The 12260-nt window shown below is 38.8% G+C and overlaps 1 protein-coding gene across 5 annotated transcripts in view; it reads left to right on the top strand.

Annotated features, from left to right (window-relative positions):
• The first annotated feature begins 6757 nt into the window (after positions 1 to 6757).
• Positions 6758 to 12260, top strand: part of LOC116731272 (ras/Rap GTPase-activating protein SynGAP-like) — a 58876-nt gene continuing 53373 nt past the window's right edge. For 2 of the 5 annotated variants that reach the window (XM_032580959.1, XM_032580956.1), the window contains exon 1: positions 6758 to 7959. The gene's annotated coding sequence lies outside the window, so the exon portion shown is untranslated. The remainder of the gene's footprint in view (positions 7960 to 12260) is intronic. The other 3 variants (XM_032580960.1, XM_032580958.1, XM_032580957.1) reach the window with 2 other exon arrangements.

Raw genomic sequence — 12260 nt, 5'->3', positions numbered from 1 at the left:
ATGTGTTTCACTGAGGTCTGTATTTTGGAGTAGAGCTCTTTCTCTGCCCTGTGTTATTGCTCTTAATATCCTCAACCGTCCTGGAGGAGATTGGTAACTGCTTCAAATGTTTTCAAAATGGAAACGTTTTTCTTTTTCTCTTCAGAAAGTTGGACTTCGGTTGGTGCATTAACCAGCCTAGACTGATGGGCAGCAGCAGCTACTTCTCCAAGATTATTGCTGTTGTTTTTCCTTCTCGTTATTTTAACACTCTAGATCAGGGGTGGGCAATCCTGGTCCTCGAGGGCCGGTGTTCTGCAACTCTTATATGTCTCCCTGGTCCAACACACTTGAATCCAATAGCTGAATCACCTCCTAAGTGCAGTCAAGTTCTCCAGAGTCCTGCTAATGACCTCATTATTTGACTCAGGTGTGTTGAAGTAGAGATGCATCTAAAAGTTGCAGGAGACCGGCCCTCGAGGCCTGGAGTTGCCCACCCCTGCTCTAGATACTTCGAGCCTGTTAACTGCCAAAAACTCCTGCTTTTATTTTTCCTCTCGGCAATAATAGTTTGTGATGCAGGCAGCTGGCGTTAAGAGAGAGGAAATAAAAATTAAAAGCCCCTTTGTGTTGGCTGCACCTTGGATGGGTTTTCTGTTGCGTTTTTTCATGTTGAGTCAAGGAGGAGTTGGCGCCGCAGCTTGCAGGTGTTTAACATGGTGTGAGTTTTACTGCTTTTCGCACAATTTCCTGCAGTTTGACTCATGCAGAAGAAGAATGTGGAATTTCTATGTGATTTTTATCGAAAGTAAACAAACCTTTTCTGCTCAGATACAAACAGAAAACTATCCATTCAGTTTTAAGCGGGGGGGGGAAAAAAAATAATCAATCCAGATCAGGATGTGACTCCAATAAAAGTTAGATGATTTATTTTGACTAAATTTATAAATATATTTTTGCACACGTTGCAAGTACACTAGATGCTTTGTGTCACTATTGTTCATTCTTCACAGTAATGCATCACACCAGGCTATATTAGCTGAATGCTGACGCATAGCAGACACTGGAGGAACTATTACACCAAACGGTGTTATTGTGGTGTCACATTGCACTTGTTCCAACAAACATAGACTGCACTGAAGGGGGGTTGGGGAGAAATGGAAGATTTTATTATGCCTTTTAAACTCCAGCAACCTCAACACCGGTTATTTGAAAGCAGCTGCCTCCCACACACTTTGTCACTTGCTTTGCTGAGGGATAAAAAAAAAGACCAAACGTCTTAATTCAAAAATAACAAGCCGTCCCTTCAAGTGCCTGACGACGAATTCAGCGTCAAGCTGTGCCAACGTCTCTGCCGGAGCGACGAACGCATACATGTGCATACATGCATTTAGACATTCAGTTGGTGGTGTTTTTTTGTGTTATAGATGCTTCTCACATTCCTCTAATCCTCTCCTACAAACAGGACGGCGAATGCTTTGTCTCCCACATACTGCACCCTGCATATGGCACTAAATGAACAGTTTGCAGAAAAGGAAGAGAGCGAGCTGCATTATGGCTCTTTCTAGTGTGGTAGTTGCCATGGAGAGGAGTGTAGGTGGTGTACTCCGTGCTGTACTCCTTCTCTGTGTCCTCTCCCCCCTTTCCTCTGTTGCCCACCCTCTCCGTTCTGCTATCTGCAACATCCGTGCAACTTTCAGTCCTTCGTATTTACTCAGAGGTCGCTGATGGCGATGATCAATCCGTTGCAGCCGTAATAAACGTGAGACTACGCTGGGAAAAATGGACATAAGCGAGATTAAAACCAGCAGTTTCACTTGAAAAGCTAATACAACATCACAACCGTAATGTAAGAGTTAATTGTGTGGAAATGTTGTCATATTTTCCCTTAAATCTCCATAAAAACATCTTAAATTATTATTATTTCCCCCCCCCCAGATTTATTTTACTCGTTTGTTCCTTGTTGACTACCCAAGTTGTCCTGTAGGTTGTGATTCGTCAATCCTTTCCATTTTACACAAAGGCTATTCTTCTATCAGTTTCCATGGAGATTTTCGGTGTGTGCACATTGATGGTGACTGAGTGAGAACTGTGAGTGAAAAGAGTAAGGATGTTTCATTTCAAGTTTGCTCCTTTATGGTGCAGTTTGGAGAACTGAATCAAGCAGTCGAGTGTCCAAACAGAGATTTACATTTTCAGGGTTCGATGCAATAATAATAATAATAATAATAATAATAATAATAATAATAATAAAATGGCGTTTTAAAAAAAAATCTGTTCCTATGTGCATGTCTCCATTTTTTTTTGCAGAACACTTCCTTGCCTTTTAAATTATGTGAAAATACCCAGTCAATTTCAATATTTGATCTGTTTTTCAAAGTTTCTTACATTCAAAGAGATCTCTACATTTATTGGCAGCCTTAGTAAAGATGTGTATTTAAAAAAAAGCCTTAAAACAAATCCATGTTTTACTCCAGAATAACCTCAGAGTGAAGACACACTGGGGTGAGTTTTGGAGCATATTCTAAAATAAACATAAGACCTCAACCAAACTCGCCAGGTTTATATTTTTAGTTTGATGGTAGACACAGGGATATTTAAGTAAAAAGCAGTTTTCTAATTATTTCCTGATATCTTACAACAAACACACTTTTTTAAAATTGAAAGCCAGGCTTTCCTGTCTTTTCCATCATAAGGGAATCAAGCCTTTGCCTCGCAGATATACCCAATAGAAATGTGAACCTACAGTTTTGTAATTAAACTAAATGAGCACTCTCATCAAATCAAACACTAAGTTTATATTAAACAGTCCTTTGCTTCCAATTATCCAAATTTTGTTAAAATAGAAATTGTAAAACATGTTATCACCCTTGTCCCCCAAATAAATACCAAACAAATTCAAATTAAAGGTTAGACTTTTAAAAAAAAAAGAAAAAAAAAGTATTCTAAAATAAGAGTGTTGTTTTTTAAGGCTTTCAAAACAAAAATAATAATACAAGCATACTTTAATGTAAAAAGATGTAGAAATTGATGAATCTTACAATAAATATTTTCAAAAATATATTTTTTTCTTTTTTATTCAACAGGTTAATGGCAGTCTGTATTTTTATTTATTTAAGAAAAAATAAACAGATGATCTCTATGAAAAGGAAATTTATTTGTTATTTTTTCAAAGCAATTTCTTAGCATTGTCAGGATCTGTGTTTTCTGTGTTCATTTAGAGTTTTTTGTGTCCTTGAGTCTCTTCGTTGTCCTGTCCTCCCCTTGATTGTTCCCAGGTGTGTCTCGTTCTGTGATTACCCTCCCGTGTATTTAACTCCACCTGTGTTCCTTGTTCCTCGTCGGGTCCTCGTCAATGTTAGCTTCTGTGTCGTCAGTGTTTCCATGTGCCTGCTGCTCGTTGTTTTGGACTAAGTTATTTTCATATTAAACATCATAATTCATCATACCTGGGTCCGCTGCATCTGCCTCACCACTCTCACCACCCGCACTTCATGACAAGCATGACCTTTTTCCCTACATATTTAAATTTGTATAAAATACCATAATATTTCTCCATTTTCTGACGAGACATTATGCTACTGCAATAAAGGATGAATGCATGGCGAGTTTGATCTCGCCTAATTTACTATTTTTATTTTCACATGATTAAAACAAAAGAAAAAATAGGTGAAATATAGCAGAGATAATTTGTATATTTTGTGGTTTAATATTTTTATAAACTTTTATAAATAATCTCTGCTTTGTGGTGTATATGAATAGCCATATAAAAGGTAAGCAAACAAGACAGTAGAGTTAAAATACACCGACTTTTCACATGGGTTTTCTATTAATATCATCTTTGCAATTCACAGATTTATTTATTTTATTTTTTTTCTATTTTTTTTTTTTCTAGATTCAACTTCTAATCGTTGATTCAAACCTTCCCAACCATTTACCAACAAGGAGTGTCATTATTGTCTCACATCCGTAATTATCGGTCACATTTTGTTTGTGTTATAAATGTGGTTTAAAAAAAAAAAAAAAAAAAAAACGCCCTAATGGGGTCGCTAATTGGTTTCCAGGAGTTTATATAACACCATCTTTACATATACCCACAAAATGATCTCTGACATCCTGAAGATGTGACAATTACTGGCAGGTATTTATGTAACGTGTTTACATAGCAGATGTCAGAATCGACAGCAGAACAATTGCTGTTGCCTCCTCACATCTGGACCTAAATGGACAGCTTTGTTCTTTCAGTGATGAGAACAGAAACCCATTAGACTTTTCAAAATGAGTCACCCACAGATATTCATTAGCCGTCTGTGTTTGGGCTGCTGGGATTCTTTGAACTGCAAAAAGTGAGTACTTAAGGGACATATTTACACTTTTCAGTCCAAACTCATCCTTTATAGCAAAGATGTGAAAACATGTCCTCAGTGGTGTTTATTTAAAAGAAGCCTTGCATTTGCTGTGTCTAAATGGCCTTTTTGTGTTGTGTCTTTACTGCACTTAATGCGCAAATAAAACAGGAAAGTCCCACTTCATTTAACTTAGACTGGTACAGCGTCACATCATTTTCTCTCCCTCAGGTTAAAGGAACATTTCATGTCACGTTTCTTTAAGTAAAGAATTGTAGATCCAGGAACTGGTTTTGGTTTTGATTGCTGGTTTTCTAAATAGAAGTGCTAAATATGAGAATATTGTTGCACACACTGAGCACAAACTTCGAAATCTAGTGCTTTATCCTCTGGTCATTTTCATTTCACTCAGATACTGGACATTCTGGGCTCCCAGCTGCAACAGACTTAAGGATAATCCCCCCCAGTATTTCTAGCCAGCTTTGTCTGATTTATGAAGAAGTGACTGGTGCTGGATCTGCACACTGGCTCTGCAGAGACTGGAACCAGTTTCTCTACCCTCATATTAAGGAACTGAATTGATAAAACACAGCACATAACGAAATATTCAGATTTTGTCTGAATATTTTGGTATGAACCACCAACTTCATTGCATATTTTGGGCACTAACAGACAGACAGTGCGGCATAATTGTAAAGTGGAAGGCTAACTTTGAAAAGTATAGTTTGGCTTGTAGATCCGCTTTTCAATAACATTACAGTGAATTTTTGACCATTATCCCTGCAAATACCTCAAGATCGGTCACATTGCATAGAGAGAATCAAATTTAAATGCTGCTATGTGTTCTGATTTGATCTGGACTTTGACTGCGTCATTCTTAGACATGCATATTCTTTGGTCTGACACCATTTATTCATAGCTCTGGCATCGATGGTTAACTTCCATTATAGCCCCAACACTTTAGGAGTTCCTGGAGGTTTTTTACTCCGCTCAGTCCCCTAGACTGAACTGTTTTGGAGAAAGATTTAGCTCCATCCCTCCTCTCTCTGACCAGCCTTTCTGTCCCTGTAACCTCAGTGGAGTTTACTGCACATAAACAGCACATTACTGCACTTTAAATGAATCTGAACGTGAACACTGTCGCTAAATACTATAGTCCTGCTGCTGAGTCCATTTTCCTAAATAACAAACATGAGATGAACTCACGACAAATCTTTTTTTTTTTTTAACACTGTGAGCCTGGAGCTTCCCAGCTCCTTGGGGATCTTGTTATCAGAAATCAGAAGTGCCTACTGACTCACAATGGGTTGTTTTAGTCCAGTTATTTCCCATTTTGTCGCAAGTAAACTTTTAGGCTGCCGATGGCATCGACTTGTTGGACTAAGGGGAGCTTACGAGAAAATTTGAGCAAGGTTCAGGTTTCACAGAACTACACTGTATAACACCAGTTTATTAAAAACCAGATCAATTCTGGTGCTTGATATTAATGAGGGGGTGGATAGGTGGATATATATATATACATATAAAATTTATTTGAGTAATAAAAAAAATGAAACAAATATATAAATTTTTTTACACAGAATTTAAAATTTACTTCTGTTAGAATATTTTAGAATAATATTTTATATAATTATTTGTGGGTGTGCATCAAACTCATTGAAAACATAACTGTAGCTCATCATCATCATCATCATCATCATCATCATCATCATCATCATCAGTTAAGTATTAAATTAAAAACTAACTCATAAGTAAAACCCTCTATTATTCCTGCTACTTCCACCACCAGCATTAACAATGATAATAATAACGATGGTGGCAACAATAATTTTAATTAAAATTATATAATGAAAATATTTAATTAAAAAAGCATAATAAAATAGCTAATACAACTTGCAATACCACCACCTATACAATAATAATAATAATAATAATAAATACATAAAGTGGTTGAGAATTTTTTTCCTTTCCAAACTTTCTCCTTCCACTCAACTTTCCACGTGTCCTTCCTTCTGTGACCTCTCCTCCTTGTGGAGGCTTTCAGTGACTATCTGTTGACCTACAGTCAAAAGATTAATCTTCCATTCACTGGCCATAGCATTTCTGTATTAAAAATACTTTATTTAGTTGTTTTAATGCAATGTTTTTAAGAAAACGTATTGCCAGGTTTTTATTAACTTTATGTCACAATCACACAAAATGAACAAAAACATTTGGATGAACTTTTCACTGATTTTCTAATGCACCTGTCTCTCTATCGACGGCTCATTTAGTCAACTTCAGTTATTCCTTTTCTACCATAAACGTTTGTTGCGCTTTGACAGTAATTAAAAATCTCTCTACAGCTGGTTCTGAGTCGGGCGGACTCGGTTCCTTTTGGAGGCGTTGCATGGTTCCTGCTCACTATCTCCACCCTCCGGGGGAAGAGACTTCTCCGCGCACCGAGCAGTTTCCCCCCCTCCCTCCCTCCAAGCTCCGCCGATAAATCTAAAATAGGTGTGACTGCAGCGCTCAAAAAGGCCAGTTCGGCGTCAATTAATATCAAGATTCAACCCTCTTCCTTATTGCAGCTTTTTTTGGATTATGGGGACGTCGGTGTGTGCCAACTGCAGACGCTTGCCAAGATTAAACCATCATCCGGAGGTAGAAGACAGGATCACGATTTAGAAAAACAAAACAAAAAACAAACAAACCAAAAAAAAAAACCTAATAATACGTGCGTGAATGCGATTTTCTTTGAATTTTTCGGTGCGCGTTTTTTTTCTGTGAATATTCTCCGTATATTTGGACGCGTTTTGAGGGCTTGGAGCGCGCGGTGAGCGGTAGCAGCAGCAGCAGCAGGGCTGTTTCCAGCTCAGAGTTATTGGCATACCCTGCAATCATCATCGTCACCGTCATCATCTGATTGGTAACATTCATTTTAATATAACTGGCATGAGCAGCTGTCACAGTTTCCTGCCGTTTTTTTTTTTTTTTTTTTTAGCGCTACGGTGTGTGAGGAACGGTGAACCAGTCTGCTGCTGCTGCTGCTGCTGCTGCTGTTGTGTGTGACGAGATTATTTCCAGATACAGAGGGGCAGTTTGGAGTCTCATGCGCCCAGATCAAACAATTAAGATGACAAAAAAGGGTGATTGTCTCCATTACCGAGCGAGCTGCGTTGGGATTGCGTTGCATTTCGTTGGGGGACAGAGAGCAGAGGAGGAGGAGGAGGAGAGGAAGGAGAAGCAGAGGAGAGCAGCTGAACCGCCGCTGACTGGCAAGCTGTGGCTTCAGTGATGGACTGATCTGGAGGTGAAGGGATCCCAGTCACAGCCTCAGTTTCATTTCTTCCCCCCCCCCCCGCCCTCCTCCCTCAGGAGCCTTCAAAAACACCTCTGGACACTCTGCAGCACAGGTGAGGCTGCAGTGAAAACCCAACGAATTGTCCTGATGACTGAAATACTTCAAGCTTTCAGAGATCATACCTGGATCGCCGTCTCTGTAATGCCTTCACAATCTGATTCCTTCAGCGCACCGAGAAGGAATTAAGCCTCACAACGCTCCTCTTGCACTAAGTGCCCTGGAGACCCACCTGGATCCAGTCTGCACCCCCAGATGTTCTGATTTCTTCTCCAGAAAGTCCTGTATTTTTGGGTAAGTGCCAACAAACGTGGGTGTATTAAGGAAAGGAAAAAAAAAGTGGCAAGCAGTAATGCTTGGTCTCACTGTGAAGTGTTTAGGGAGTGTTGAATTCAGCAGCTCTAAGGAAGGTGTTAAACCTTTCCAGCCTGTATGTGGACAGCGTAGGTAGATGGTCTTAGACTACAGGTTATATGCAGAAAAGAAACCGCCGAGAGCCGTATAGAAATGTCCAGCAGCTGCTTTTTTTCCCTTCTGCATGACCTTTGCTTTCCCAGCCGTTCAACTTACAAAAATATTATTTTCTGTTGTTTAAAAGTCTTCAGGCTGTAGCTTTTTATTTTAGAAGCCTTCTGTTGTTGATTAAACGCATAAAACCCTATAATATCACATGCAACATCAGCTCAAAACAGCTGACTGGTATAAGCTCTCATGTTTTTGTATTAAAGTTGCAGGAGGATCTGTTGCTGCTCTAATGCCCATTAGGAAAATTTCAAGTAAAGTACTACTAACTTGTGGTTTTTACACTATCACCAGAACAATAACATCATTTTGTTAGCTATATGCTATGGAGAAATAAAAAAATGTATATTTCATGGTTGACACAAATAGATTTATTTCTGTTTACATACATATTAGTGTTCATGCTGCAGCACAGCTAGCTGGCGCAGGGAGTTAGAAGAGTAAATGGCCCTGCGCTGTTCAATTGTAAAATGTATTTTAACATAATTTCACCGTGACCGCTTACGCTAGCATTATCATGCTAACAGCAGTGTTAGCATGTCAGTGTGGGTTATTTTAGTGCAACTTATTTTTGTAAGTCATGAAGCTCTGACTGACTTCGGGTCACAACTTCTGGACATGCTTCGCTTCATGAAAACAAAACGCCACCTTCTTTGGGTGTTCAGCTTTTGGCTCTGATCATTTTCTTTGTGCCTGATTTATGATCCACAGTTTTGCCATGTTTGTAGTTTTCCTCAGATTTATTCTCTTTTGTGGTCTGCTTATTTATTTTAGACTGTTCCTATCATAATCTATTAGTGCTGCTGTTTTGTTTCCTTTTTGTGATTATTATTCTGGTTATTTACTGAGGTCATCACATCCATTTTGGGTTGGTTTATGTTGTTCGTTCCTCTGTGTTCATTATTATTTAGAAGGATTTTGTCATGTAAGTTTTCCTTAGCCTTTGTTTATTAATTTAATATGCTACGTTCGTTTGCATGTTTGTATTTCTTAGATATGTGTTTTTTTAGGGGTAATTATCTACTTGTCTACCTGGCAAATTCTCTGTTATGTTTGCATGTACTGCGATCTCCGCATTTCAGTTCAAGTTTACATTATTTTAACCTTTTTTACTTTTATGAAAATGTTCAATGCCACACCTGAGTGGCTGTCTGTGCTTTGGCGTCATGCATCACGATGCAATGGTTATCTTCTAGAGCAAAAACAGATTAGACATTTGGGAATTTCAGCTGTTTTAGTTGAAATGGGATGATATGATGATAGCTGCATCTTCATCTCCCAAATATCTGGAGGGTGACCCAGAGAAATTGTCTCAATTTAAGCAGTTTAGCAAATTATCTGCTTGACAATTTTACTGTTACAAACAAAGAACAAATGGAAAAAAAATCTAAATTGCTGGGAGCATCATAATTGTTAATTCGACACCGTTGTTTTGTTGAACGTGGATGATATCACGGATGAAAAGACCTTGAAATCAAGAACCATTAAGTTGTTACTTGTACAAGGACAAACACTAGAATTATTTCTTAAAATTAAATATAGCTGATTTTTTCTCAGCAATATGTTTCTTTTAAAAATGCTACATATTTTGTCCTCCATCTGCTTTCAGTTGACAAGAAAAAGTTTTTTTCCAGTGGTTAGCTGATGGAAAACCAGCTAACTTTGAGCTCACTTTGAAAAGCCGTACCTGCTATGTGATGTGCAACCAGTCCTCACAGTAGGAAGCGTCTGAAAAAAGTTGATAAAGTCAGAACAGGCGTCACTCAGCCGAAGCGGAAAGGCAACAAGCTAATGTCGACCCTGGTTTGTTATTGTTCTGTCATCAATCGGACCTTACCCGACTGAAGCAATGACGCAGAGAGGGTGAAACAGAACAGTTCAGGATATTTGAGAGACAAGTACAGTTTGCTGGCAGCTAGTTAACCCAGGAAATAAACTTGTGCCCATGCACTGCGAACAACCGGTTCATCATTTGAAAGGTTGTGTGCACTCCACTTCCACGGTGTTAAAGTGCTGTTGTATTCTGTGCATAGTGATAGCTGTTTACATATCTGATGTAATGCTCAGGGCGTTCTTATTTCTTGATGCTTAAAGTTGACTAATTAGCTTTCTCGGGGGGCTCCACTGACACCTGCAGGCTCCACAGGGGGCCTCCGCCAGCTTTATAATTAGTGGAAAAGCTGACTCACACAAAACAACAAAATGTTGTTTTCAGGATTGTTTCAGTTGTCCAGCAGGAAGCTTGTTGTCATAATACATCCTGGCAATACATAGGTGAGAAAAATTAACCATCGATTGTGAAAATGTTCAACCAGAAAAGCTTCTTGCATCGCTGGATGAATATTACTGCAGATACCTATTCAGTGAATTATTCAATCTCTGCTGTGACAGAGTACTTCCACCTCAGCTGGCGTCAGATGCAGCGAATGTTTGGGTTTTCTGAATGGCCACAATCTTCATGGCCCATTGTGTTGCACACAGTGGGCTTTCCCATCTTTACCAAAAAAAAATAAAAAATCCCCAGAAGGAAAAAGTACTAATGAAACATCAGTAGTTTCACTTTTAATGGAACAAGATAACTCCTGATTGCTCTTACTCGTCCCCCTTTGCTTCCTCTTCCTCTCCCTCATGAAGCAGCTACCAGCATGCCTCGGTGATTTTGTTGGTTGAGCTGCAATAAAAACACGTGAATCACCGACATCAATTAATTTCTCCCAATTCGTCGCAAACTGTTGAGAATCTGGACTGCTTGCTTCTCTGTCGCAGTTGTCATCTGAGAGTCTGACAGCCGGCAAAGCGTCGACTTTCCTCCAGCACTGCGTTTCCGTCATAATTCTCCCCTTCTTCAGCCATTGTCAGTGTAACGCATGGACGGAGCTTTATCGCTCTGCCAAGAACAGAAAGGATCTGTCAGTCTGCTTAAATTTCCTCTAAAAGTGTAGAAACCTATTTGAACTCATTTCCGTCCTCGAGTTTGCTCAAATTGTTTCCTCTTGCATCCAACTTTATTCCACCTCCCATCAGCATTCAAAAAAAAAAAATTTGACCCAACAGAAAAACACAAGATTACTTTTGTCGCCATGTTTTTTGATTGAATAAAAAAAAAGTAGCAAAACGATGAAATAAAAGGGTAGGGGTTTTTGATGAAGGGAATTTATTTGTAAGCAAAAAAAAAAAAAATGGTTTTACTGTTATGAAACATTTACAGGCCTCTCAGGAGAAAAGGCTTTCATGGAAAAATGTCAATGTGAGGTGGAGAGTCAAGAATTTAAGGTTTCCGCCTCACCTTTGACACTGAAACCAGAAAAACACTTTAGCAGAAGAAACCTTACTTTGACCTGAGTCTTATTGTCCAGATGCAACATCTTGACCTGTGATTCTGACGTCTTGATTCTCGGCCTGAGTGATGGAGAAATAAATCTCACTGCAGCTGTTTGAACTGACCTAATGATGGTGGCTCTTTGTCCGCTGCTGGATGTTGGAACCATTTCCCATTTTGAGTCACTTTTGTGAACTAATCTGAGTAAACACAAAATAAAACTTGGGAATTTAGGAACTTCACCCAGAAAAATAGATGAAATTATCAAAGCTTTCCTTACAGATAAAACATTTATGCCTGGTTAATTAGGCTTTGGCCTGACTCAGTTTGGCAGCGTCATGCTGCTCGCATTTCTCTCTGTTTGATTGTGAGAAGTCGGCTACATCTTCAGTAGAGAAGGAGTATTTATGAGGTTGTTGAGAATGTGTGGCCATTTTTCACTTTCCCACCAACAAGGAATATAATCTATTGCTTCCTCAATTACATTCCTTGGACAAGAAGAAGCAAAAATGTAAACAATCTCTTATAGATAAAAAAGGCTTAGCTAAAGCTAATTCACATGCAAGGGTTTCAACATTTAGTCATTATGTCGCGTTTACCATGTTAGTCATGTCAAGTGGTGACTAATCATGGATCATTTTAAAAAGTGTTACTTTCAGACAAGCCTCTTTGAGCACAACACTTCTGAAACATTTCCAAATTCATACATTGAATGTTCAGGACAGCATCGGGGTGTGATGAGAGGTTGTTCCAG

The sequence above is a fragment of the Xiphophorus hellerii genome, chromosome 13, assembly GCF_003331165.1.
Source record: "Xiphophorus hellerii strain 12219 chromosome 13, Xiphophorus_hellerii-4.1, whole genome shotgun sequence".
Classification (NCBI taxonomy): Eukaryota; Metazoa; Chordata; class Actinopteri; order Cyprinodontiformes; family Poeciliidae; genus Xiphophorus; species Xiphophorus hellerii.
This window is presented reverse-complemented; position numbering and strand designations above follow the sequence as displayed.